This window comes from Lonchura striata, chromosome 1A, assembly GCF_050655825.1.
Source record: "Lonchura striata isolate lonStrDom1 chromosome 1A, ASM5065582v1, whole genome shotgun sequence".
In the NCBI taxonomy this organism is placed as follows: Eukaryota; Metazoa; Chordata; class Aves; order Passeriformes; family Estrildidae; genus Lonchura; species Lonchura striata.
In genome coordinates this window covers 10,410,839-10,437,186 of record NC_140741.1, presented here as the reverse complement: position 1 = coordinate 10,437,186, position 26,348 = coordinate 10,410,839, and positions in this window count along the sequence as shown.

Genomic DNA, 26,348 nt, shown 5'->3' with positions numbered 1-26,348 from the left:
GACTTCGTTCTGATTCAGCCGCTCCTGGGAATTTCGTGCTCGTCCCCGAAGGCTCGAGATGCAGAGAACTCGATGGCAGCTGCAGAAATGAAGGACTCCGTTGAAGTGTCGAGAAGCAAGAACGTAGACAAGAGCCTTTGTGTTTGGGAGTCAGCAGCTGCTGGACTTTTGCGATTGCTTTCACTGTGCACTCAATGCCAGGACGGCATGTGCACGTTAAAACAACGAGCTGGGCAAGAGCAGGAAGGGAGCACGGCCATCAAAGAGCATCTGGCATCTTGCCCTGGAAAGAGCAGTGTTTTTGGAGTGTAGAGTAAAATCGTGTTTCTGGACAAGGGAGGCATAAGTGCGCTGCGCTCCTAAGCTATCTCCCTGCGAGACACACTGCCAAAGCTTTTCGCTATGATGCAGTTTAGTGCAGACGCACACTACGGCTCTCGGCTACTGTCCGAAGCCAAGCGCCGGTGGCCGGCGTCTTTCGGCGGAAGCAGCGCTTCGGAGCGTACGGCTGCCGCTCCGCTGTTGTGTGCGCGAAGCAGCCGCTTCTCCTGCTCCGGGAGCCGGACAGAGCGGTAGCTTGTACGAGGGCGAAGAACGAAGCCGCAGAGCACCGGGCTTCCGCGCGAACCCTAAGGACTGCTAGTGGACCGTGGTGGCCGCTCGCCCTCCTCTTCAATTCCCTTCTAGCATCCTTATGGAAGGTGTTCCAGGACAATTTTCCTGAGTTTTGAATTCCTCCTGATGCAGCCCTTCCTGGGAAACTCGTGCTCGTCCTCTGAGGCACCGAGTGCAGAGAACTCGATGGCAACTGCAGAAATGAAGGACTGCGTTGAGGTGTCAAGAAGCAAGAACATAGCCAGCGCCTTGTGTCTGGGAGTCAGCAGCTGCTGGACTTTTGCGATTGCTTTCACTGTGCACTCAATGCCAGGACGGCATGTGCACGTTAAAACAACGAGCTGGGCAAGAGTAATCGAAAGATCACGGCTGTCAGAAAGCAGCTTATATATTGCCCTAAACAGAGCACTGTTTTGGAGTGTGCAGTAAAATCGTGTTTCTGGACAACGGAGGCATAAGTGCGCTGCGCTCCTAAGCTATCTCCCTGCGAGACACACTGCCAAAGCTTTTCGCTATGATGCAGTTTAGTGCAGACGCACACTACGGCTCTCGGCTGCTGCCGAAGCCAAGCGCCGGTGGCCGGCATCTTTCGGCTGAAGCAGCGCTTCGGAGCGTACGGCTGCCGCTCCGCTGTTGTGTGCGCGAAGCAGCCGCTTCTCCTGCTCCGGGAGCCGGACAGAGCGGTAGCTTGTACGAGGGCGAAGAACGAAGCCGCAGAACACCGGGCTTCTGCGCGCACCCTAAGGACTGCTAGTGGACCGTGGTGGCCGCTCGCCTGCTTCTTCAATTCCATTCTAGCATCCTTATGGAAGGTGTTCCAGGACAATTTTCCTGAGTTTTGACTTCGTCCTGATGCAGCCCTTCCTGGGAAACTCGTGCTCGTCCGCTGAGGCACCGAGTGCAGAGAATTCGATGGCAACTGCAGAAATGAAGGACTGCGTTGAGTAGTCGAGAAGCAAGCATATATCCAGCGCCTTGTGTTTGGGAGTCAGCAGCTGCTGGACTTTTGCGATTGCTTTCACTGTGCACTCAATGCCAGGACGGCACGTGCACGTTAAAACAACGAGCTGGGCAAGAGTAATCGAAAGATCACGGCTGTCAGAAAGCAGCTTATATATTGCCCTAAAAAGAGCAGTGTTTTTGGAGTGTAGAGTAAAATCGTGTTTCTGGACAAGGGAGGCATAAGTGCGCTGCGCTCCTAAGCTATCTCCCTGCGAGACACACTGCCAAAGCTTTTCGCTAGGATGCAGTCTAGTGCAGACGCACACTACGGCTCTCCGGAGCTGTCCGAAGCCAAGCGCCGGTGGCCGGCGTCTTTCGGCTGAAGCAGCGCTTCGGAGCGTACGGCTGCCGCTCCGCTGTTGTGTGCGCGAAGCAGCCGCTTCTCCTGCTCCGGGAGCCGGACAGAGCGGTAGCTTGTACGAGGGCGAAGAACGAAGCCGCAGCGAGACGAATTTGTGTGCACAGCCTTGCGACTGCTAGAGGACGGTGACTAAAGCTCCCTGCCTTTTCAATGCACGGCTGGCATGCTTTATTGAAAGTGTTCCGAGAAACTTTCCTGGTTTTTGACTTCGTTCTGATGCAGCCGCTCCTGGGAATTTCGTGCTCGTCCCCGAAGGCTCGAGATGCAGAGAACTCGATGGCAGCTGCAGAAATGAAGGACTCCGTTGAAGTGTCGAGAAGCAAGAACGTAGACAAGAGCCTTTGTGTTTGGGAGTCAGCAGCTGCTGGACTTTTGCGATTGCTTTCACTGTGCACTCAATGCCAGGACGGCATGTGCACGTTAAAACAACGAGCTGGGCAAGAGCAGGAAGGGAGCACGGCCATCAAAGAGCATCTGGCATCTTGCCCTGGAAAGAGCAGTGTTTTTGGAGTGTAGAGTAAAATCGTGTTTCTGGACAAGGGAGGCATAAGTGCGCTGCGCTCCTAAGCTATCTCCCTGCGAGACACACTGCCAAAGCTTTTCGCTATGATGCAGTTTAGTGCAGACGCACACTACGGCTCTCGGCTACTGTCCGAAGCCAAGCGCCGGTGGCCGGCGTCTTTCGGCGGAAGCAGCGCTTCGGAGCGTACGGCTGCCGCTCCGCTGTTGTGTGCGCGAAGCAGCCGCTTCTCCTGCTCCGGGAGCCGGACAGAGCGGTAGCTTGTACGAGGGCGAAGAACGAAGCCGCAGAGCACCGGGCTTCTGCGCGAACCCTAAGGACTGCTAGTGGACCGTGGTGGCCGCTCGCCCTCCTCTTCAATTCCCTTCTAGCATCCTTATGGAAGGTGTTCCAGGACAATTTTCCTGAGTTTTGACTTCGTCCTGATGCAGCCCTTCCTGGGAAACTCGTGCTCGTCCTCTGAGGCACCGAGTGCAGAGAACTCGATGGCAACTGCAGAAATGAAGGACTGCGTTGAGGTGTCAAGAAGCAAGAACATAGCCAGCGCCTTGTGTCTGGGAGTCAGCAGCTGCTGGACTTTTGCGATTGCTTTCACTGTGCACTCAATGCCAGGACGGCATGTGCACGTTAAAACAACGAGCTGGGCAAGAGTAATCGAAAGATCACGGCTGTCAGAAAGCAGCTTATATATTGCCCTAAACAGAGCACTGTTTTGGAGTGTGCAGTAAAATCGTGTTTCTGGACAACGGAGGCATAAGTGCGCTGCGCTCCTAAGCTATCTCCCTGCGACACACACTGCCAAAGCTTTTCGCTATGATGCAGTTTAGTGCAGACGCACACTACGGCTCTCGGCTGCTGCCGAAGCCAAGCGCCGGTGGCCGGCATCTTTCGGCTGAAGCAGCGCTTCGGAGCGTACGGCTGCCGCTCCGCTGTTGTGTGCGCGAAGCAGCCGCTTCTCCTGCTCCGGGAGCCGGACAGAGCGGTAGGTTGTACGAGGGCGAAGAACGAAGCCGCAGCGAGACGAATTTGTGTGCACAGCCTTGCGACTGCTAGAGGACGGTGACTAAAGCTCCCTGCCTTTTCAATGCACGGCTGGCATGCTTTATTGAAAGTGTTCCGAGAAACTTTCCTGGTTTTTGACTTCGTTCTGATTCAGCCGCTCCTGGGAATTTCGTGCTCGTCCCCGAAGGCTCGAGATGCAGAGAACTCGATGGCAGCTGCAGAAATGAAGGACTCCGTTGAAGTGTCGAGAAGCAAGAACGTAGACAAGAGCCTTTGTGTTTGGGAGTCAGCAGCTGCTGGACTTTTGCGATTGCTTTCACTGTGCACTGAATGCCAGGACGGCATGTGCACGTTAAAACAACGAGCTGGGCAAGAGCAGGAAGGGAGCACGGCCATCAAAGAGCATCTGGCATCTTGCCCTGGAAAGAGCAGTGTTTTTGGAGTGTAGAGTAAAATCGTGTTTCTGGACAAGGGAGGCATAAGTGCGCTGCGCTCCTAAGCTATCTCCCTGCGAGACACACTGCCAAAGCTTTTCGCTATGATGCAGTTTAGTGCAGACGCACACTACGGCTCTCGGCTACTGTCCGAAGCCAAGCGCCGGTGGCCGGCGTCTTTCGGCGGAAGCAGCGCTTCGGAGCGTACGGCTGCCGCTCCGCTGTTGTGTGCGCGAAGCAGCCGCTTCTCCTGCTCCGGGAGCCGGACAGAGCGGTAGCTTGTACGAGGGCGAAGAACGAAGCCGCAGAGCACCGGGCTTCCGCGCGAACCCTAAGGACTGCTAGTGGACCGTGGTGGCCGCTCGCCCTCCTCTTCAATTCCCTTCTAGCATCCTTATGGAAGGTGTTCCAGGACAATTTTCCTGAGTTTTGACTTCGTCCTGATGCAGCCCTTCCTGGGAAACTCGTGCTCGTCCTCTGAGGCACCGAGTGCAGAGAACTCGATGGCAACTGCAGAAATGAAGGACTGCGTTGAGGTGTCAAGAAGCAAGAACATAGCCAGCGCCTTGTGTCTGGGAGTCAGCAGCTGCTGGACTTTTGCGATTGCTTTCACTGTGCACTGAATGCCAGGACGGCATGTGCACGTTAAAACAACGAGCTGGGCAAGAGTAATCGAAAGATCACGGCTGTCAGAAAGCAGCTTATATATTGCCCTAAACAGAGCACTGTTTTGGAGTGTGCAGTAAAATCGTGTTTCTGGACAACGGAGGCATAAGTGCGCTGCGCTCCTAAGCTATCTCCCTGCGACACACACTGCCAAAGCTTTTCGCTATGATGCAGTTTAGTGCAGACGCACACTACGGCTCTCGGCTGCTGCCGAAGCCAAGCGCCGGTGGCCGGCATCTTTCGGCTGAAGCAGCGCTTCGGAGCGTACGGCTGCCGCTCCGCTGTTGTGTGCGCGAAGCAGCCGCTTCTCCTGCTCCGGGAGCCGGACAGAGCGGTAGCTTGTACGAGGGCGAAGAACGAAGCCGCAGAACACCGGGCTTCTGCGCGCACCCTAAGGACTGCTAGTGGACCGTGGTGGCCGCTCGCCTGCTTCTTCAATTCCATTCTAGCATCCTTATGGAAGGTGTTCCAGGACAATTTTCCTGAGTTTTGACTTCGTCCTGATGCAGCCCTTCCTGGGAAACTCGTGCTCGTCCTCTGAGGCACCGAGTGCAGAGAACTCGATGGCAACTGCAGAAATGAAGGACTGCGTTGAGGTGTCAAGAAGCAAGAACATAGCCAGCGCCTTGTGTCTGGGAGTCAGCAGCTGCTGGACTTTTGCGATTGCTTTCACTGTGCACTCAATGCCAGGACGGCATGTGCACGTTAAAACAACGAGCTGGGCAAGAGTAATCGAAAGATCACGGCTGTCAGAAAGCAGCTTATATATTGCCCTAAACAGAGCACTGTTTTGGAGTGTGCAGTAAAATCGTGTTTCTGGACAAGGGAGGCATAAGTGCGCTGCGCTCCTAAGCTATCTCCCTGCGAGACACACTGCCAAAGCTTTTCGCTATGATGCTGTTTAGTGCAGACGCACACTACGGCTCTCGGCTGCTGCCGAAGCCAAGCGCCGGTGGCCGGCATCTTTCGGCTGAAGCAGCGCTTCGGAGCGTACGGCTGCCGCTCCGCTGTTGTGTGCGCGAAGCAGCCGCTTCTCCTGCTCCGGGAGCCGGACAGAGCGGTAGGTTGTACGAGGGCGAAGAACGAAGCCGCAGCGAGACGAATTTGTGTGCACAGCCTTGCGACTGCTAGAGGACGGTGACTAAAGCTCCCTGCCTTTTCAATGCACGGCTGGCATGCTTTATTGAAAGTGTTCCGAGAAACTTTCCTGGTTTTTGACTTCGTTCTGATTCAGCCGCTCCTGGGAATTTCGTGCTCGTCCCCGAAGGCTCGAGATGCAGAGAACTCGATGGCAGCTGCAGAAATGAAGGACTCCGTTGAAGTGTCGAGAAGCAAGAACGTAGACAAGAGCCTTTGTGTTTGGGAGTCAGCAGCTGCTGGACTTTTGCGATTGCTTTCACTGTGCACTGAATGCCAGGACGGCATGTGCACGTTAAAACAACGAGCTGGGCAAGAGCAGGAAGGGAGCACGGCCATCAAAGAGCATCTGGCATCTTGCCCTGGAAAGAGCAGTGTTTTTGGAGTGTAGAGTAAAATCGTGTTTCTGGACAAGGGAGGCATAAGTGCGCTGCGCTCCTAAGCTATCTCCCTGCGAGACACACTGCCAAAGCTTTTCGCTATGATGCAGTTTAGTGCAGACGCACACTACGGCTCTCGGCTACTGTCCGAAGCCAAGCGCCGGTGGCCGGCGTCTTTCGGCGGAAGCAGCGCTTCGGAGCGTACGGCTGCCGCTCCGCTGTTGTGTGCGCGAAGCAGCCGCTTCTCCTGCTCCGGGAGCCGGACAGAGCGGTAGCTTGTACGAGGGCGAAGAACGAAGCCGCAGAGCACCGGGCTTCCGCGCGAACCCTAAGGACTGCTAGTGGACCGTGGTGGCCGCTCGCCCTCCTCTTCAATTCCCTTCTAGCATCCTTATGGAAGGTGTTCCAGGACAATTTTCCTGAGTTTTGAATTCCTCCTGATGCAGCCCTTCCTGGGAAACTCGTGCTCGTCCTCTGAGGCACCGAGTGCAGAGAACTCGATGGCAACTGCAGAAATGAAGGACTGCGTTGAGGTGTCAAGAAGCAAGAACATAGCCAGCGCCTTGTGTCTGGGAGTCAGCAGCTGCTGGACTTTTGCGATTGCTTTCACTGTGCACTCAATGCCAGGACGGCATGTGCACGTTAAAACAACGAGCTGGGCAAGAGTAATCGAAAGATCACGGCTGTCAGAAAGCAGCTTATATATTGCCCTAAACAGAGCACTGTTTTGGAGTGTGCAGTAAAATCGTGTTTCTGGACAAGGGAGGCATAAGTGCGCTGCGCTCCTAAGCTATCTCCCTGCGAGACACACTGCCAAAGCTTTTCGCTATGATGCAGTTTAGTGCAGACGCACACTACGGCTCTCGGCTGCTGCCGAAGCCAAGCGCCGGTGGCCGGCATCTTTCGGCTGAAGCAGCGCTTCGGAGCGTACGGCTGCCGCTCCGCTGTTGTGTGCGCGAAGCAGCCGCTTCTCCTGCTCCGGGAGCCGGACAGAGCGGTAGCTTGTACGAGGGCGAAGAACGAAGCCGCAGAACACCGGGCTTCTGCGCGCACCCTAAGGACTGCTAGTGGACCGTGGTGGCCGCTCGCCTGCTTCTTCAATTCCATTCTAGCATCCTTATGGAAGGTGTTCCAGGACAATTTTCCTGAGTTTTGACTTCGTCCTGATGCAGCCCTTCCTGGGAAACTCGTGCTCGTCCGCTGAGGCACCGAGTGCAGAGAATTCGATGGCAACTGCAGAAATGAAGGACTGCGTTGAGTAGTCGAGAAGCAAGCATATATCCAGCGCCTTGTGTTTGGGAGTCAGCAGCTGCTGGACTTTTGCGATTGCTTTCACTGTGCACTCAATGCCAGGACGGCACGTGCACGTTAAAACAACGAGCTGGGCAAGAGTAATCGAAAGATCACGGCTGTCAGAAAGCAGCTTATATATTGCCCTAAAAAGAGCAGTGTTTTTGGAGTGTAGAGTAAAATCGTGTTTCTGGACAAGGGAGGCATAAGTGCGCTGCGCTCCTAAGCTATCTCCCTGCGAGACACACTGCCAAAGCTTTTCGCTAGGATGCAGTCTAGTGCAGACGCACACTACGGCTCTCCGGAGCTGTCCGAAGCCAAGCGCCGGTGGCCGGCGTCTTTCGGCTGAAGCAGCGCTTCGGAGCGTACGGCTGCCGCTCCGCTGTTGTGTGCGCGAAGCAGCCGCTTCTCCTGCTCCGGGAGCCGGACAGAGCGGTAGCTTGTACGAGGGCGAAGAACGAAGCCGCAGCGAGACGAATTTGTGTGCACAGCCTTGCGACTGCTAGAGGACGGTGACTAAAGCTCCCTGCCTTTTCAATGCACGGCTGGCATGCTTTATTGAAAGTGTTCCGAGAAACTTTCCTGGTTTTTGACTTCGTTCTGATGCAGCCGCTCCTGGGAATTTCGTGCTCGTCCCCGAAGGCTCGAGATGCAGAGAACTCGATGGCAGCTGCAGAAATGAAGGACTCCGTTGAAGTGTCGAGAAGCAAGAACGTAGACAAGAGCCTTTGTGTTTGGGAGTCAGCAGCTGCTGGACTTTTGCGATTGCTTTCACTGTGCACTCAATGCCAGGACGGCATGTGCACGTTAAAACAACGAGCTGGGCAAGAGCAGGAAGGGAGCACGGCCATCAAAGAGCATCTGGCATCTTGCCCTGGAAAGAGCAGTGTTTTTGGAGTGTAGAGTAAAATCGTGTTTCTGGACAAGGGAGGCATAAGTGCGCTGCGCTCCTAAGCTATCTCCCTGCGAGACACACTGCCAAAGCTTTTCGCTATGATGCAGTTTAGTGCAGACGCACACTACGGCTCTCGGCTACTGTCCGAAGCCAAGCGCCGGTGGCCGGCGTCTTTCGGCGGAAGCAGCGCTTCGGAGCGTACGGCTGCCGCTCCGCTGTTGTGTGCGCGAAGCAGCCGCTTCTCCTGCTCCGGGAGCCGGACAGAGCGGTAGCTTGTACGAGGGCGAAGAACGAAGCCGCAGAGCACCGGGCTTCTGCGCGAACCCTAAGGACTGCTAGTGGACCGTGGTGGCCGCTCGCCCTCCTCTTCAATTCCCTTCTAGCATCCTTATGGAAGGTGTTCCAGGACAATTTTCCTGAGTTTTGAATTCCTCCTGATGCAGCCCTTCCTGGGAAACTCGTGCTCGTCCTCTGAGGCACCGAGTGCAGAGAACTCGATGGCAACTGCAGAAATGAAGGACTGCGTTGAGGTGTCAAGAAGCAAGAACATAGCCAGCGCCTTGTGTCTGGGAGTCAGCAGCTGCTGGACTTTTGCGATTGCTTTCACTGTGCACTCAATGCCAGGACGGCATGTGCACGTTAAAACAACGAGCTGGGCAAGAGTAATCGAAAGATCACGGCTGTCAGAAAGCAGCTTATATATTGCCCTAAACAGAGCACTGTTTTGGAGTGTGCAGTAAAATCGTGTTTCTGGATAACGGAGGCATAAGTGCGCTGCGCTCCTAAGCTATCTCCCTGCGAGACACACTGCCAAAGCTTTTCGCTATGATGCAGTTTAGTGCAGACGCACACTACGGCTCTCGGCTGCTGCCGAAGCCAAGCGCCGGTGGCCGGCATCTTTCGGCTGAAGCAGCGCTTCGGAGCGTACGGCTGCCGCTCCGCTGTTGTGTGCGCGAAGCAGCCGCTTCTCCTGCTCCGGGAGCCGGACAGAGCGGTAGCTTGTACGAGGGCGAAGAACGAAGCCGCAGAACACCGGGCTTCTGCGCGCACCCTAAGGACTGCTAGTGGACCGTGGTGGCCGCTCGCCTGCTTCTTCAATTCCATTCTAGCATCCTTATGGAAGGTGTTCCAGGACAATTTTCCTGAGTTTTGACTTCGTCCTGATGCAGCCCTTCCTGGGAAACTCGTGCTCGTCCGCTGAGGCACCGAGTGCAGAGAATTCGATGGCAACTGCAGAAATGAAGGACTGCGTTGAGTAGTCGAGAAGCAAGCATATATCCAGCGCCTTGTGTTTGGGAGTCAGCAGCTGCTGGACTTTTGCGATTGCTTTCACTGTGCACTCAATGCCAGGACGGCACGTGCACGTTAAAACAACGAGCTGGGCAAGAGTAATCGAAAGATCACGGCTGTCAGAAAGCAGCTTATATATTGCCCTAAAAAGAGCACTGTTTTGGAGTGTGCAGTAAAATCGTGTTTCTGGACAAGGGAGGCATAAGTGCGCTGCGCTCCTAAGCTATCTCCCTGCGAGACACACTGCCAAAGCTTTTCGCTAGGATGCAGTCTAGTGCAGACGCACACTACGGCTCTCCGGAGCTGTCCGAAGCCAAGCGCCGGTGGCCGGCGTCTTTCGGCTGAAGCAGCGCTTCGGAGCGTACGGCTGCCGCTCCGCTGTTGTGTGCGCGAAGCAGCCGCTTCTCCTGCTCCGGGAGCCGGACAGAGCGGTAGCTTGTACGAGGGCGAAGAACGAAGCCGCAGCGAGACGAATTTGTGTGCACAGCCTTGCGACTGCTAGAGGACGGTGACTAAAGCTCCCTGCCTTTTCAATGCACGGCTGGCATGCTTTATTGAAAGTGTTCTGAGAAACTTTCCTGGTTTTTGACTTCGTTCTGATGCAGCCGCTCCTGGGAATTTCGTGCTCGTCCCCGAAGGCTCGAGATGCAGAGAACTCGATGGCAGCTGCAGAAATGAAGGACTCCGTTGAAGTGTCGAGAAGCAAGAACGTAGACAAGAGCCTTTGTGTTTGGGAGTCAGCAGCTGCTGGACTTTTGCGATTGCTTTCACTGTGCACTGAATGCCAGGACGGCATGTGCACGTTAAAACAACGAGCTGGGCAAGAGCAGGAAGGGAGCACGGCCATCAAAGAGCATCTGGCATCTTGCCCTGGAAAGAGCAGTGTTTTTGGAGTGTAGAGTAAAATCGTGTTTCTGGACAAGGGAGGCATAAGTGCGCTGCGCTCCTAAGCTATCTCCCTGCGAGACACACTGCCAAAGCTTTTCGCTATGATGCAGTTTAGTGCAGACGCACACTACGGCTCTCGGCTACTGTCCGAAGCCAAGCGCCGGTGGCCGGCGTCTTTCGGCGGAAGCAGCGCTTCGGAGCGTACGGCTGCCGCTCCGCTGTTGTGTGCGCGAAGCAGCCGCTTCTCCTGCTCCGGGAGCCGGACAGAGCGGTAGCTTGTACGAGGGCGAAGAACGAAGCCGCAGAGCACCGGGCTTCTGCGCGAACCCTAAGGACTGCTAGTGGACCGTGGTGGCCGCTCGCCCTCCTCTTCAATTCCCTTCTAGCATCCTTATGGAAGGTGTTCCAGGACAATTTTCCTGAGTTTTGACTTCGTCCTGATGCAGCCCTTCCTGGGAAACTCGTGCTCGTCCTCTGAGGCACCGAGTGCAGAGAACTCGATGGCAACTGCAGAAATGAAGGACTGCGTTGAGGTGTCAAGAAGCAAGAACATAGCCAGCGCCTTGTGTCTGGGAGTCAGCAGCTGCTGGACTTTTGCGATTGCTTTCACTGTGCACTGAATGCCAGGACGGCATGTGCACGTTAAAACAACGAGCTGGGCAAGAGTAATCGAAAGATCACGGCTGTCAGAAAGCAGCTTATATATTGCCCTAAACAGAGCACTGTTTTGGAGTGTGCAGTAAAATCGTGTTTCTGGACAACGGAGGCATAAGTGCGCTGCGCTCCTAAGCTATCTCCCTGCGACACACACTGCCAAAGCTTTTCGCTATGATGCAGTTTAGTGCAGACGCACACTACGGCTCTCGGCTGCTGCCGAAGCCAAGCGCCGGTGGCCGGCATCTTTCGGCTGAAGCAGCGCTTCGGAGCGTACGGCTGCCGCTCCGCTGTTGTGTGCGCGAAGCAGCCGCTTCTCCTGCTCCGGGAGCCGGACAGAGCGGTAGCTTGTACGAGGGCGAAGAACGAAGCCGCAGAACACCGGGCTTCTGCGCGCACCCTAAGGACTGCTAGTGGACCGTGGTGGCCGCTCGCCTGCTTCTTCAATTCCATTCTAGCATCCTTATGGAAGGTGTTCCAGGACAATTTTCCTGAGTTTTGACTTCGTCCTGATGCAGCCCTTCCTGGGAAACTCGTGCTCGTCCTCTGAGGCACCGAGTGCAGAGAACTCGATGGCAACTGCAGAAATGAAGGACTGCGTTGAGGTGTCAAGAAGCAAGAACATAGCCAGCGCCTTGTGTCTGGGAGTCAGCAGCTGCTGGACTTTTGCGATTGCTTTCACTGTGCACTCAATGCCAGGACGGCATGTGCACGTTAAAACAACGAGCTGGGCAAGAGTAATCGAAAGATCACGGCTGTCAGAAAGCAGCTTATATATTGCCCTAAACAGAGCACTGTTTTGGAGTGTGCAGTAAAATCGTGTTTCTGGACAAGGGAGGCATAAGTGCGCTGCGCTCCTAAGCTATCTCCCTGCGAGACACACTGCCAAAGCTTTTCGCTATGATGCTGTTTAGTGCAGACGCACACTACGGCTCTCGGCTGCTGCCGAAGCCAAGCGCCGGTGGCCGGCATCTTTCGGCTGAAGCAGCGCTTCGGAGCGTACGGCTGCCGCTCCGCTGTTGTGTGCGCGAAGCAGCCGCTTCTCCTGCTCCGGGAGCCGGACAGAGCGGTAGGTTGTACGAGGGCGAAGAACGAAGCCGCAGCGAGACGAATTTGTGTGCACAGCCTTGCGACTGCTAGAGGACGGTGACTAAAGCTCCCTGCCTTTTCAATGCACGGCTGGCATGCTTTATTGAAAGTGTTCCGAGAAACTTTCCTGGTTTTTGACTTCGTTCTGATTCAGCCGCTCCTGGGAATTTCGTGCTCGTCCCCGAAGGCTCGAGATGCAGAGAACTCGATGGCAGCTGCAGAAATGAAGGACTCCGTTGAAGTGTCGAGAAGCAAGAACGTAGACAAGAGCCTTTGTGTTTGGGAGTCAGCAGCTGCTGGACTTTTGCGATTGCTTTCACTGTGCACTGAATGCCAGGACGGCATGTGCACGTTAAAACAACGAGCTGGGCAAGAGCAGGAAGGGAGCACGGCCATCAAAGAGCATCTGGCATCTTGCCCTGGAAAGAGCAGTGTTTTTGGAGTGTAGAGTAAAATCGTGTTTCTGGACAAGGGAGGCATAAGTGCGCTGCGCTCCTAAGCTATCTCCCTGCGAGACACACTGCCAAAGCTTTTCGCTATGATGCAGTTTAGTGCAGACGCACACTACGGCTCTCGGCTACTGTCCGAAGCCAAGCGCCGGTGGCCGGCGTCTTTCGGCGGAAGCAGCGCTTCGGAGCGTACGGCTGCCGCTCCGCTGTTGTGTGCGCGAAGCAGCCGCTTCTCCTGCTCCGGGAGCCGGACAGAGCGGTAGCTTGTACGAGGGCGAAGAACGAAGCCGCAGAGCACCGGGCTTCCGCGCGAACCCTAAGGACTGCTAGTGGACCGTGGTGGCCGCTCGCCCTCCTCTTCAATTCCCTTCTAGCATCCTTATGGAAGGTGTTCCAGGACAATTTTCCTGAGTTTTGAATTCCTCCTGATGCAGCCCTTCCTGGGAAACTCGTGCTCGTCCTCTGAGGCACCGAGTGCAGAGAACTCGATGGCAACTGCAGAAATGAAGGACTGCGTTGAGGTGTCAAGAAGCAAGAACATAGCCAGCGCCTTGTGTCTGGGAGTCAGCAGCTGCTGGACTTTTGCGATTGCTTTCACTGTGCACTCAATGCCAGGACGGCATGTGCACGTTAAAACAACGAGCTGGGCAAGAGTAATCGAAAGATCACGGCTGTCAGAAAGCAGCTTATATATTGCCCTAAACAGAGCACTGTTTTGGAGTGTGCAGTAAAATCGTGTTTCTGGACAAGGGAGGCATAAGTGCGCTGCGCTCCTAAGCTATCTCCCTGCGAGACACACTGCCAAAGCTTTTCGCTATGATGCAGTTTAGTGCAGACGCACACTACGGCTCTCGGCTGCTGCCGAAGCCAAGCGCCGGTGGCCGGCATCTTTCGGCTGAAGCAGCGCTTCGGAGCGTACGGCTGCCGCTCCGCTGTTGTGTGCGCGAAGCAGCCGCTTCTCCTGCTCCGGGAGCCGGACAGAGCGGTAGCTTGTACGAGGGCGAAGAACGAAGCCGCAGAACACCGGGCTTCTGCGCGCACCCTAAGGACTGCTAGTGGACCGTGGTGGCCGCTCGCCTGCTTCTTCAATTCCATTCTAGCATCCTTATGGAAGGTGTTCCAGGACAATTTTCCTGAGTTTTGACTTCGTCCTGATGCAGCCCTTCCTGGGAAACTCGTGCTCGTCCGCTGAGGCACCGAGTGCAGAGAATTCGATGGCAACTGCAGAAATGAAGGACTGCGTTGAGTAGTCGAGAAGCAAGCATATATCCAGCGCCTTGTGTTTGGGAGTCAGCAGCTGCTGGACTTTTGCGATTGCTTTCACTGTGCACTCAATGCCAGGACGGCACGTGCACGTTAAAACAACGAGCTGGGCAAGAGTAATCGAAAGATCACGGCTGTCAGAAAGCAGCTTATATATTGCCCTAAAAAGAGCAGTGTTTTTGGAGTGTAGAGTAAAATCGTGTTTCTGGACAAGGGAGGCATAAGTGCGCTGCGCTCCTAAGCTATCTCCCTGCGAGACACACTGCCAAAGCTTTTCGCTAGGATGCAGTCTAGTGCAGACGCACACTACGGCTCTCCGGAGCTGTCCGAAGCCAAGCGCCGGTGGCCGGCGTCTTTCGGCTGAAGCAGCGCTTCGGAGCGTACGGCTGCCGCTCCGCTGTTGTGTGCGCGAAGCAGCCGCTTCTCCTGCTCCGGGAGCCGGACAGAGCGGTAGCTTGTACGAGGGCGAAGAACGAAGCCGCAGCGAGACGAATTTGTGTGCACAGCCTTGCGACTGCTAGAGGACGGTGACTAAAGCTCCCTGCCTTTTCAATGCACGGCTGGCATGCTTTATTGAAAGTGTTCCGAGAAACTTTCCTGGTTTTTGACTTCGTTCTGATGCAGCCGCTCCTGGGAATTTCGTGCTCGTCCCCGAAGGCTCGAGATGCAGAGAACTCGATGGCAGCTGCAGAAATGAAGGACTCCGTTGAAGTGTCGAGAAGCAAGAACGTAGACAAGAGCCTTTGTGTTTGGGAGTCAGCAGCTGCTGGACTTTTGCGATTGCTTTCACTGTGCACTCAATGCCAGGACGGCATGTGCACGTTAAAACAACGAGCTGGGCAAGAGCAGGAAGGGAGCACGGCCATCAAAGAGCATCTGGCATCTTGCCCTGGAAAGAGCAGTGTTTTTGGAGTGTAGAGTAAAATCGTGTTTCTGGACAAGGGAGGCATAAGTGCGCTGCGCTCCTAAGCTATCTCCCTGCGAGACACACTGCCAAAGCTTTTCGCTATGATGCAGTTTAGTGCAGACGCACACTACGGCTCTCGGCTACTGTCCGAAGCCAAGCGCCGGTGGCCGGCGTCTTTCGGCGGAAGCAGCGCTTCGGAGCGTACGGCTGCCGCTCCGCTGTTGTGTGCGCGAAGCAGCCGCTTCTCCTGCTCCGGGAGCCGGACAGAGCGGTAGCTTGTACGAGGGCGAAGAACGAAGCCGCAGAGCACCGGGCTTCTGCGCGAACCCTAAGGACTGCTAGTGGACCGTGGTGGCCGCTCGCCCTCCTCTTCAATTCCCTTCTAGCATCCTTATGGAAGGTGTTCCAGGACAATTTTCCTGAGTTTTGAATTCCTCCTGATGCAGCCCTTCCTGGGAAACTCGTGCTCGTCCTCTGAGGCACCGAGTGCAGAGAACTCGATGGCAACTGCAGAAATGAAGGACTGCGTTGAGGTGTCAAGAAGCAAGAACATAGCCAGCGCCTTGTGTCTGGGAGTCAGCAGCTGCTGGACTTTTGCGATTGCTTTCACTGTGCACTCAATGCCAGGACGGCATGTGCACGTTAAAACAACGAGCTGGGCAAGAGTAATCGAAAGATCACGGCTGTCAGAAAGCAGCTTATATATTGCCCTAAACAGAGCACTGTTTTGGAGTGTGCAGTAAAATCGTGTTTCTGGATAACGGAGGCATAAGTGCGCTGCGCTCCTAAGCTATCTCCCTGCGAGACACACTGCCAAAGCTTTTCGCTATGATGCAGTTTAGTGCAGACGCACACTACGGCTCTCGGCTGCTGCCGAAGCCAAGCGCCGGTGGCCGGCATCTTTCGGCTGAAGCAGCGCTTCGGAGCGTACGGCTGCCGCTCCGCTGTTGTGTGCGCGAAGCAGCCGCTTCTCCTGCTCCGGGAGCCGGACAGAGCGGTAGCTTGTACGAGGGCGAAGAACGAAGCCGCAGAACACCGGGCTTCTGCGCGCACCCTAAGGACTGCTAGTGGACCGTGGTGGCCGCTCGCCTGCTTCTTCAATTCCATTCTAGCATCCTTATGGAAGGTGTTCCAGGACAATTTTCCTGAGTTTTGACTTCGTCCTGATGCAGCCCTTCCTGGGAAACTCGTGCTCGTCCGCTGAGGCACCGAGTGCAGAGAATTCGATGGCAACTGCAGAAATGAAGGACTGCGTTGAGTAGTCGAGAAGCAAGCATATATCCAGCGCCTTGTGTTTGGGAGTCAGCAGCTGCTGGACTTTTGCGATTGCTTTCACTGTGCACTCAATGCCAGGACGGCACGTGCACGTTAAAACAACGAGCTGGGCAAGAGTAATCGAAAGATCACGGCTGTCAGAAAGCAGCTTATATATTGCCCTAAAAAGAGCACTGTTTTGGAGTGTGCAGTAAAATCGTGTTTCTGGACAAGGGAGGCATAAGTGCGCTGCGCTCCTAAGCTATCTCCCTGCGAGACACACTGCCAAAGCTTTTCGCTAGGATGCAGTCTAGTGCAGACGCACACTACGGCTCTCCGGAGCTGTCCGAAGCCAAGCGCCGGTGGCCGGCGTCTTTCGGCTGAAGCAGCGCTTCGGAGCGTACGGCTGCCGCTCCGCTGTTGTGTGCGCGAAGCAGCCGCTTCTCCTGCTCCGGGAGCCGGACAGAGCGGTAGCTTGTACGAGGGCGAAGAACGAAGCCGCAGCGAGACGAATTTGTGTGCACAGCCTTGCGACTGCTAGAGGACGGTGACTAAAGCTCCCTGCCTTTTCAATGCACGGCTGGCATGCTTTATTGAAAGTGTTCTGAGAAACTTTCCTGGTTTTTGACTTCGTTCTGATGCAGCCGCTCCTGGGAATTTCGTGCTCGTCCCCGAAGGCTCGAGATGCAGAGAACTCGATGGCAGCTGCAGAAATGAAGGACTCCGTTGAAGTGTCGAGAAGCAAGAACGTAGACAAGAGCCTTTGTGTTTGGGAGTCAGCAGCTGCTGGACTTTTGCGATTGCTTTCACTGTGCACTGAATGCCAGGACGGCATGTGCACGTTAAAACAACGAGCTGGGCAAGAGCAGGAAGGGAGCACGGCCATCAAAGAGCATCTGGCATCTTGCCCTGGAAAGAGCAGTGTTTTTGGAGTGTAGAGTAAAATCGTGTTTCTGGACAAGGGAGGCATAAGTGCGCTGCGCTCCTAAGCTATCTCCCTGCGAGACACACTGCCAAAGCTTTTCGCTATGATGCAGTTTAGTGCAGACGCACACTACGGCTCTCGGCTACTGTCCGAAGCCAAGCGCCGGTGGCCGGCGTCTTTCGGCGGAAGCAGCGCTTCGGAGCGTACGGCTGCCGCTCCGCTGTTGTGTGCGCGAAGCAGCCGCTTCTCCTGCTCCGGGAGCCGGACAGAGCGGTAGCTTGTACGAGGGCGAAGAACGAAGCCGCAGAGCACCGGGCTTCTGCGCGAACCCTAAGGACTGCTAGTGGACCGTGGTGGCCGCTCGCCCTCCTCTTCAATTCCCTTCTAGCATCCTTATGGAAGGTGTTCCAGGACAATTTTCCTGAGTTTTGAATTCCTCCTGATGCAGCCCTTCCTGGGAAACTCGTGCTCGTCCTCTGAGGCACCGAGTGCAGAGAACTCGATGGCAACTGCAGAAATGAAGGACTGCGTTGAGGTGTCAAGAAGCAAGAACATAGCCAGCGCCTTGTGTCTGGGAGTCAGCAGCTGCTGGACTTTTGCGATTGCTTTCACTGTGCACTCAATGCCAGGACGGCATGTGCACGTTAAAACAACGAGCTGGGCAAGAGTAATCGAAAGATCACGGCTGTCAGAAAGCAGCTTATATATTGCCCTAAACAGAGCACTGTTTTGGAGTGTGCAGTAAAATCGTGTTTCTGGATAACGGAGGCATAAGTGCGCTGCGCTCCTAAGCTATCTCCCTGCGAGACACACTGCCAAAGCTTTTCGCTATGATGCAGTTTAGTGCAGACGCACACTACGGCTCTCGGCTGCTGCCGAAGCCAAGCGCCGGTGGCCGGCATCTTTCGGCTGAAGCAGCGCTTCGGAGCGTACGGCTGCCGCTCCGCTGTTGTGTGCGCGAAGCAGCCGCTTCTCCTGCTCCGGGAGCCGGACAGAGCGGTAGCTTGTACGAGGGCGAAGAACGAAGCCGCAGAACACCGGGCTTCTGCGCGCACCCTAAGGACTGCTAGTGGACCGTGGTGGCCGCTCGCCTGCTTCTTCAATTCCATTCTAGCATCCTTATGGAAGGTGTTCCAGGACAATTTTCCTGAGTTTTGACTTCGTCCTGATGCAGCCCTTCCTGGGAAACTCGTGCTCGTCCGCTGAGGCACCGAGTGCAGAGAATTCGATGGCAACTGCAGAAATGAAGGACTGCGTTGAGTAGTCGAGAAGCAAGCATATATCCAGCGCCTTGTGTTTGGGAGTCAGCAGCTGCTGGACTTTTGCGATTGCTTTCACTGTGCACTCAATGCCAGGACGGCACGTGCACGTTAAAACAACGAGCTGGGCAAGAGTAATCGAAAGATCACGGCTGTCAGAAAGCAGCTTATATATTGCCCTAAAAAGAGCAGTGTTTTTGGAGTGTAGAGTAAAATCGTGTTTCTGGACAAGGGAGGCATAAGTGCGCTGCGCTCCTAAGCTATCTCCCTGCGAGACACACTGCCAAAGCTTTTCGCTAGGATGCAGTCTAGTGCAGACGCACACTACGGCTCTCCGGAGCTGTCCGAAGCCAAGCGCCGGTGGCCGGCGTCTTTCGGCTGAAGCAGCGCTTCGGAGCGTACGGCTGCCGCTCCGCTCTTGTGTGCGCGAAGCAGCCGCTTCTCCTGCTCCGGGAGCCGGACAGAGCGGTAGCTTGTACGAGGGCGAAGAACGAAGCCGCAGCGAGACGAATTTGTGTGCACAGCTTTGCGACTGCTAGAGGACGGTGACTAAAGCTCCCTGCCTTTTCAATGCACGGCTGGCATGCTTTATTGAAAGTGTTCCGAGAAACTTTCCTGGTTTTTGACTTCGTTCTGATGCAGCCGCTCCTGGGAATTTCGTGCTCGTCCCCGAAGGCTCGAGATGCAGAGAACTCGATGGCAGCTGCAGAAATGAAGGACTCCGTTGAAGTGTCGAGAAGCAAGAACGTAGACAAGAGCCTTTGTGTTTGGGAGTCAGCAGCTGCTGGACTTTTGCGATTGCTTTCACTGTGCACTCAATGCCAGGACGGCATGTGCACGTTAAAACAACGAGCTGGGCAAGAGCAGGAAGGGAGCACGGCCATCAAAGAGCATCTGGCATCTTGCCCTGGAAAGAGCAGTGTTTTTGGAGTGTAGAGTAAAATCGTGTTTCTGGACAAGGGAGGCATAAGTGCGCTGCGCTCCTAAGCTATCTCCCTGCGAGACACACTGCCAAAGCTTTTCGCTATGATGCAGTTTAGTGCAGACGCACACTACGGCTCTCCGGAGCTGTCCGAAGCCAAGCGCCGGTGGCCGGCGTCTTTCGGCGGAAGCAGCGCTTCGGAGCGTACGGCTGCCGCTCTGCTGTTGTGTGCGCGAAGCAGCCGCTTCTCCTGCTCCGGGAGCCGGACAGAGCGGTAGCTTGTACGAGGGCGAAGAACGAAGCCGCAGAGCACCGGGCTTCTGCGCGCACCCTAAGGACTGCTAGTGGACCGTGGTGGCCGCTCGCCCTCCTCTTCAATTCCCTTCTAGCATCCTTATGGAAGGTGTTCCAGGACAATTTTCCTGAGTTTTGAATTCCTCCTGATGCAGCCCTTCCTGGGAAACTCGTGCTCGTCCTCTGAGGCACCGAGTGCAGAGAACTCGATGGCAACTGCAGAAATGAAGGACTGCGTTGAGGTGTCAAGAAGCAAGAACATAGCCAGCGCCTTGTGTCTGGGAGTCAGCAGCTGCTGGACTTTTGCGATTGCTTTCACTGTGCACTCAATGCCAGGACGGCATGTGCACGTTAAAACAACGAGCTGGGCAAGAGTAATCGAAAGATCACGGCTGTCAGAAAGCAGCTTATATATTGCCCTAAACAGAGCACTGTTTTGGAGTGTGCAGTAAAATCGTGTTTCTGGACAAGGGAGGCATAAGTGCGCTGCGCTCCTAAGCTATCTCCCTGCGACACACACTGCCAAAGCTTTTCGCTATGATGCAGTTTAGTGCAGACGCACACTACGGCTCTCGGCTGCTGCCGAAGCCAAGCGCCGGTGGCCGGCATCTTTCGGCTGAAGCAGCGCTTCGGAGCGTACGGCTGCCGCTCCGCTGTTGTGTGCGCGAAGCAGCCGCTTCTCCTGCTCCGGGAGCCGGACAGAGCGGTAGCTTGTACGAGGGCGAAGAACGAAGCCGCAGAACACCGGGCTTCTGCGCGCACCCTAAGGACTGCTAGTGGACCGTGGTGGCCGCTCGCCTGCTTCTTCAATTCCATTCTAGCATCCTTATGGAAGGTGTTCCAGGACAATTTTCCTGAGTTTTGACTTCGTCCTGATGCAGCCCTTCCTGGGAAACTCGTGCTCGTCCGCTGAGGCACCGAGTGCAGAGAATTCGATGGCAACTGCAGAAATGAAGGACTGCGTTGAATAGTCGAGAAGCAAGCATATATCCAGCGCCTTGTGTTTGGGAGTCAGCAGCTGCTGGACTTTTGCGATTGCTTTCACTGTGCACTCAATGCCAGGACGGCACGTGCACGTTAAAACAACGAGCTGGGCAAGAGTAATCGAAAGATCACGGCTGTCAGAAAGCAGCTTATATATTGCCCTAAAAAGAGCAGTGTTTTTGGAGTGTAGAGTAAAATCGTGTTTCTGGACAAGGGAGGCATAAGTGCGCTGCGCTCCTAAGCTATCTCCCTGCGAGACACACTGCCAAAGCTTTTCGCTAGGATGCAGTCTAGTGCAGACGCACACTACGGCTCTCCGGAGCTGTCCGAAGCCAAGCGCCGGTGGCCGGCGTCTTTCGGCTGAAGCAGCGCTTCGGAGCGTACGGCTGCCGCTCCGCTGTTGTGTGCGCGAAGCAGCCGCTTCTCCTGCTCCGGGAGCCGGACAGAGCGGTAGCTTGTACGAGGGCGAAGAACGAAGCCGCAGCGAGACGAATTTGTGTGCACAGCCTTGCGACTGCTAGAGGACGGTGACTAAAGCTCCCTGCCTTTTCAATGCACGGCTGGCATGCTTTATTGAAAGTGTTCCGAGAAACTTTCCTGGTTTTTGACTTCGTTCTGATGCAGCCGCTCCTGGGAATTTCGTGCTCGTCCCCGAAGGCTCGAGATGCAGAGAACTCGATGGCAGCTGCAGAAATGAAGGACTCCGTTGAAGTGTCGAGAAGCAAGAACGTAGACAAGAGCCTTTGTGTTTGGGAGTCAGCAGCTGCTGGACTTTTGCGATTGCTTTCACTGTGCACTGAATGCCAGGACGGCATGTGCACGTTAAAACAACGAGCTGGGCAAGAGCAGGAAGGGAGCACGGCCATCAAAGAGCATCTGGCATCTTGCCCTGGAAAGAGCAGTGTTTTTGGAGTGTAGAGTAAAATCGTGTTTCTGGACAAGGGAGGCATAAGTGCGCTGCGCTCCTAAGCTATCTCCCTGCGAGACACACTGCCAAAGCTTTTCGCTATGATGCAGTTTAGTGCAGACGCACACTACGGCTCTCGGCTACTGTCCGAAGCCAAGCGCCGGTGGCCGGCGTCTTTCGGCGGAAGCAGCGCTTCGGAGCGTACGGCTGCCGCTCCGCTGTTGTGTGCGCGAAGCAGCCGCTTCTCCTGCTCCGGGAGCCGGACAGAGCGGTAGCTTGTACGAGGGCGAAGAACGAAGCCGCAGAGCACCGGGCTTCTGCGCGCACCCTAAGGACTGCTAGTGGACCGTGGTGGCCGCTCGCCCTCCTCTTCAATTCCCTTCTAGCATCCTTATGGAAGGTGTTCCAGGACAATTTTCCTGAGTTTTGAATTCCTCCTGATGCAGCCCTTCCTGGGAAACTCGTGCTCGTCCTCTGAGGCACCGAGTGCAGAGAACTCGATGGCAACTGCAGAAATGAAGGACTGCGTTGAGGTGTCAAGAAGCAAGAACATAGCCAGCGCCTTGTGTCTGGGAGTCAGCAGCTGCTGGACTTTTGCGATTGCTTTCACTGTGCACTCAATGCCAGGACGGCATGTGCACGTTAAAACAACGAGCTGGGCAAGAGTAATCGAAAGATCACGGCTGTCAGAAAGCAGCTTATATATTGCCCTAAACAGAGCACTGTTTTGGAGTGTGCAGTAAAATCGTGTTTCTGGACAACGGAGGCATAAGTGCGCTGCGCTCCTAAGCTATCTCCCTGCGAGACACACTGCCAAAGCTTTTCGCTATGATGCTGTTTAGTGCAGACGCACACTACGGCTCTCGGCTGCTGCCGAAGCCAAGCGCCGGTGGCCGGCATCTTTCGGCTGAAGCAGCGCTTCGGAGCGTACGGCTGCCGCTCCGCTGTTGTGTGCGCGAAGCAGCCGCTTCTCCTGCTCCGGGAGCCGGACAGAGCGGTAGGTTGTACGAGGGCGAAGAACGAAGCCGCAGCGAGACGAATTTGTGTGCACAGCCTTGCGACTGCTAGAGGACGGTGACTAAAGCTCCCTGCCTTTTCAATGCACGGCTGGCATGCTTTATTGAAAGTGTTCCGAGAAACTTTCCTGGTTTTTGACTTCGTTCTGATTCAGCCGCTCCTGGGAATTTCGTGCTCGTCCCCGAAGGCTCGAGATGCAGAGAACTCGATGGCAGCTGCAGAAATGAAGGACTCCGTTGAAGTGTCGAGAAGCAAGAACGTAGACAAGAGCCTTTGTGTTTGGGAGTCAGCAGCTGCTGGACTTTTGCGATTGCTTTCACTGTGCACTCAATGCCAGGACGGCATGTGCACGTTAAAACAACGAGCTGGGCAAGAGCAGGAAGGGAGCACGGCCATCAAAGAGCATCTGGCATCTTGCCCTGGAAAGAGCAGTGTTTTTGGAGTGTAGAGTAAAATCGTGTTTCTGGACAAGGGAGGCATAAGTGCGCTGCGCTCCTAAGCTATCTCCCTGCGAGACACACTGCCAAAGCTTTTCGCTATGATGCAGTTTAGTGCAGACGCACACTACGGCTCTCGGCTACTGTCCGAAGCCAAGCGCCGGTGGCCGGCGTCTTTCGGCGGAAGCAGCGCTTCGGAGCGTACGGCTGCCGCTCCGCTGTTGTGTGCGCGAAGCAGCCGCTTCTCCTGCTCCGGGAGCCGGACAGAGCGGTAGCTTGTACGAGGGCGAAGAACGAAGCCGCAGAGCACCGGGCTTCCGCGCGAACCCTAAGGACTGCTAGTGGACCGTGGTGGCCGCTCGCCCTCCTCTTCAATTCCCTTCTAGCATCCTTATGGAAGGTGTTCCAGGACAATTTTCCTGAGTTTTGAATTCCTCCTGATGCAGCCCTTCCTGGGAAACTCGTGCTCGTCCTCTGAGGCACCGAGTGCAGAGAACTCGATGGCAACTGCAGAAATGAAGGACTGCGTTGAGGTGTCAAGAAGCAAGAACATAGCCAGCGCCTTGTGTCTGGGAGTCAGCAGCTGCTGGACTTTTGCGATTGCTTTCACTGTGCACTCAATGCCAGGACGGCATGTGCACGTTAAAACAACGAGCTGGGCAAGAGTAATCGAAAGATCACGGCTGTCAGAAAGCAGCTTATATATTGCCCTAAACAGAGCACTGTTTTGGAGTGTGCAGTAAAATCGTGTTTCTGGACAACGGAGGCATAAGTGCGCTGCGCTCCTAAGCTATCTCCCTGCGAGACACACTGCCAAAGCTTTTCGCTATGATGCAGTTTAGTGCAGACGCACACTACGGCTCTCGGCTGCTGCCGAAGCCAAGCGCCGGTGGCCGGCATCTTTCGGCTGAAGCAGCGCTTCGGAGCGTACGGCTGCCGCTCCGCTGTTGTGTGCGCGAAGCAGCCGCTTCTCCTGCTCCGGGAGCCGGACAGAGCGGTAGCTTGTACGAGGGCGAAGAACGAAGCCGCAGAACACCGGGCTTCTGCGCGCACCCTAAGGACTGCTAGTGGACCGTGGTGGCCGCTCGCCTGCTTCTTCAATTCCATTCTAGCATCCTTATGGAAGGTGTTCCAGGACAATTTTCCTGAGTTTTGACTTCGTCCTGATGCAGCCCTTCCTGGGAAACTCGTGCTCGTCCGCTGAGGCACCGAGTGCAGAGAATTCGATGGCAACTGCAGAAATGAAGGACTGCGTTGAGTAGTCGAGAAGCAAGCATATATCCAGCGCCTTGTGTTTGGGAGTCAGCAGCTGCTGGACTTTTGCGATTGCTTTCACTGTGCACTCAATGCCAGGACGGCACGTGCACGTTAAAACAACGAGCTGGGCAAGAGTAATCGAAAGATCACGGCTGTCAGAAAGCAGCTTATATATTGCCCTAAAAAGAGCAGTGTTTTTGGAGTGTAGAGTAAAATCGTGTTTCTGGACAAGGGAGGCATAAGTGCGCTGCGCTCCTAAGCTATCTCCCTGCGAGACACACTGCCAAAGCTTTTCGCTAGGATGCAGTCTAGTGCAGACGCACACTACGGCTCTCCGGAGCTGTCCGAAGCCAAGCGCCGGTGGCCGGCGTCTTTCGGCTGAAGCAGCGCTTCGGAGCGTACGGCTGCCGCTCCGCTCTTGTGTGCGCGAAGCAGCCGCTTCTCCTGCTCCGGGAGCCGGACAGAGCGGTAGCTTGTACGAGGGCGAAGAACGAAGCCGCAGCGAGACGAATTTGTGTGCACAGCTTTGCGACTGCTAGAGGACGGTGACTAAAGCTCCCTGCCTTTTCAATGCACGGCTGGCATGCTTTATTGAAAGTGTTCCGAGAAACTTTCCTGGTTTTTGACTTCGTTCTGATGCAGCCGCTCCTGGGAATTTCGTGCTCGTCCCCGAAGGCTCGAGATGCAGAGAACTCGATGGCAGCTGCAGAAATGAAGGACTCCGTTGAAGTGTCGAGAAGCAAGAACGTAGACAAGAGCCTTTGTGTTTGGGAGTCAGCAGCTGCTGGACTTTTGCGATTGCTTTCACTGTGCACTGAATGCCAGGACGGCATGTGCACGTTAAAACAACGAGCTGGGCAAGAGCAGGAAGGGAGCACGGCCATCAAAGAGCATCTGGCATCTTGCCCTGGAAAGAGCAGTGTTTTTGGAGTGTAGAGTAAAATCGTGTTTCTGGACAAGGGAGGCATAAGTGCGCTGCGCTCCTAAGCTATCTCCCTGCGAGACACACTGCCAAAGCTTTTCGCTATGATGCAGTTTAGTGCAGACGCACACTACGGCTCTCGGCTACTGTCCGAAGCCAAGCGCCGGTGGCCGGCGTCTTTCGGCGGAAGCAGCGCTTCGGAGCGTACGGCTGCCGCTCCGCTGTTGTGTGCGCGAAGCAGCCGCTTCTCCTGCTCCGGGAGCCGGACAGAGCGGTAGCTTGTACGAGGGCGAAGAACGAAGCCGCAGAGCACCGGGCTTCCGCGCGAACCCTAAGGACTGCTAGTGGACCGTGGTGGCCGCTCGCCCTCCTCTTCAATTCCCTTCTAGCATCCTTATGGAAGGTGTTCCAGGACAATTTTCCTGAGTTTTGAATTCCTCCTGATGCAGCCCTTCCTGGGAAACTCGTGCTCGTCCTCTGAGGCACCGAGTGCAGAGAACTCGATGGCAACTGCAGAAATGAAGGACTGCGTTGAGGTGTCAAGAAGCAAGAACATAGCCAGCGCCTTGTGTCTGGGAGTCAGCAGCTGCTGGACTTTTGCGATTGCTTTCACTGTGCACTCAATGCCAGGACGGCATGTGCACGTTAAAACAACGAGCTGGGCAAGAGTAATCGAAAGATCACGGCTGTCAGAAAGCAGCTTATATATTGCCCTAAACAGAGCACTGTTTTGGAGTGTGCAGTAAAATCGTGTTTCTGGACAACGGAGGCATAAGTGCGCTGCGCTCCTAAGCTATCTCCCTGCGACACACACTGCCAAAGCTTTTCGCTATGATGCAGTTTAGTGCAGACGCACACTACGGCTCTCGGCTGCTGCCGAAGCCAAGCGCCGGTGGCCGGCATCTTTCGGCTGAAGCAGCGCTTCGGAGCGTACGGCTGCCGCTCCGCTGTTGTGTGCGCGAAGCAGCCGCTTCTCCTGCTCCGGGAGCCGGACAGAGCGGTAGCTTGTACGAGGGCGAAGAACGAAGCCGCAGAACACCGGGCTTCTGCGCGCACCCTAAGGACTGCTAGTGGACCGTGGTGGCCGCTCGCCTGCTTCTTCAATTCCATTCTAGCATCCTTATGGAAGGTGTTCCAGGACAATTTTCCTGAGTTTTGACTTCGTCCTGATGCAGCCCTTCCTGGGAAACTCGTGCTCGTCCGCTGAGGCACCGAGTGCAGAGAATTCGATGGCAACTGCAGAAATGAAGGACTGCGTTGAGTAGTCGAGAAGCAAGCATATATCCAGCGCCTTGTGTTTGGGAGTCAGCAGCTGCTGGACTTTTGCG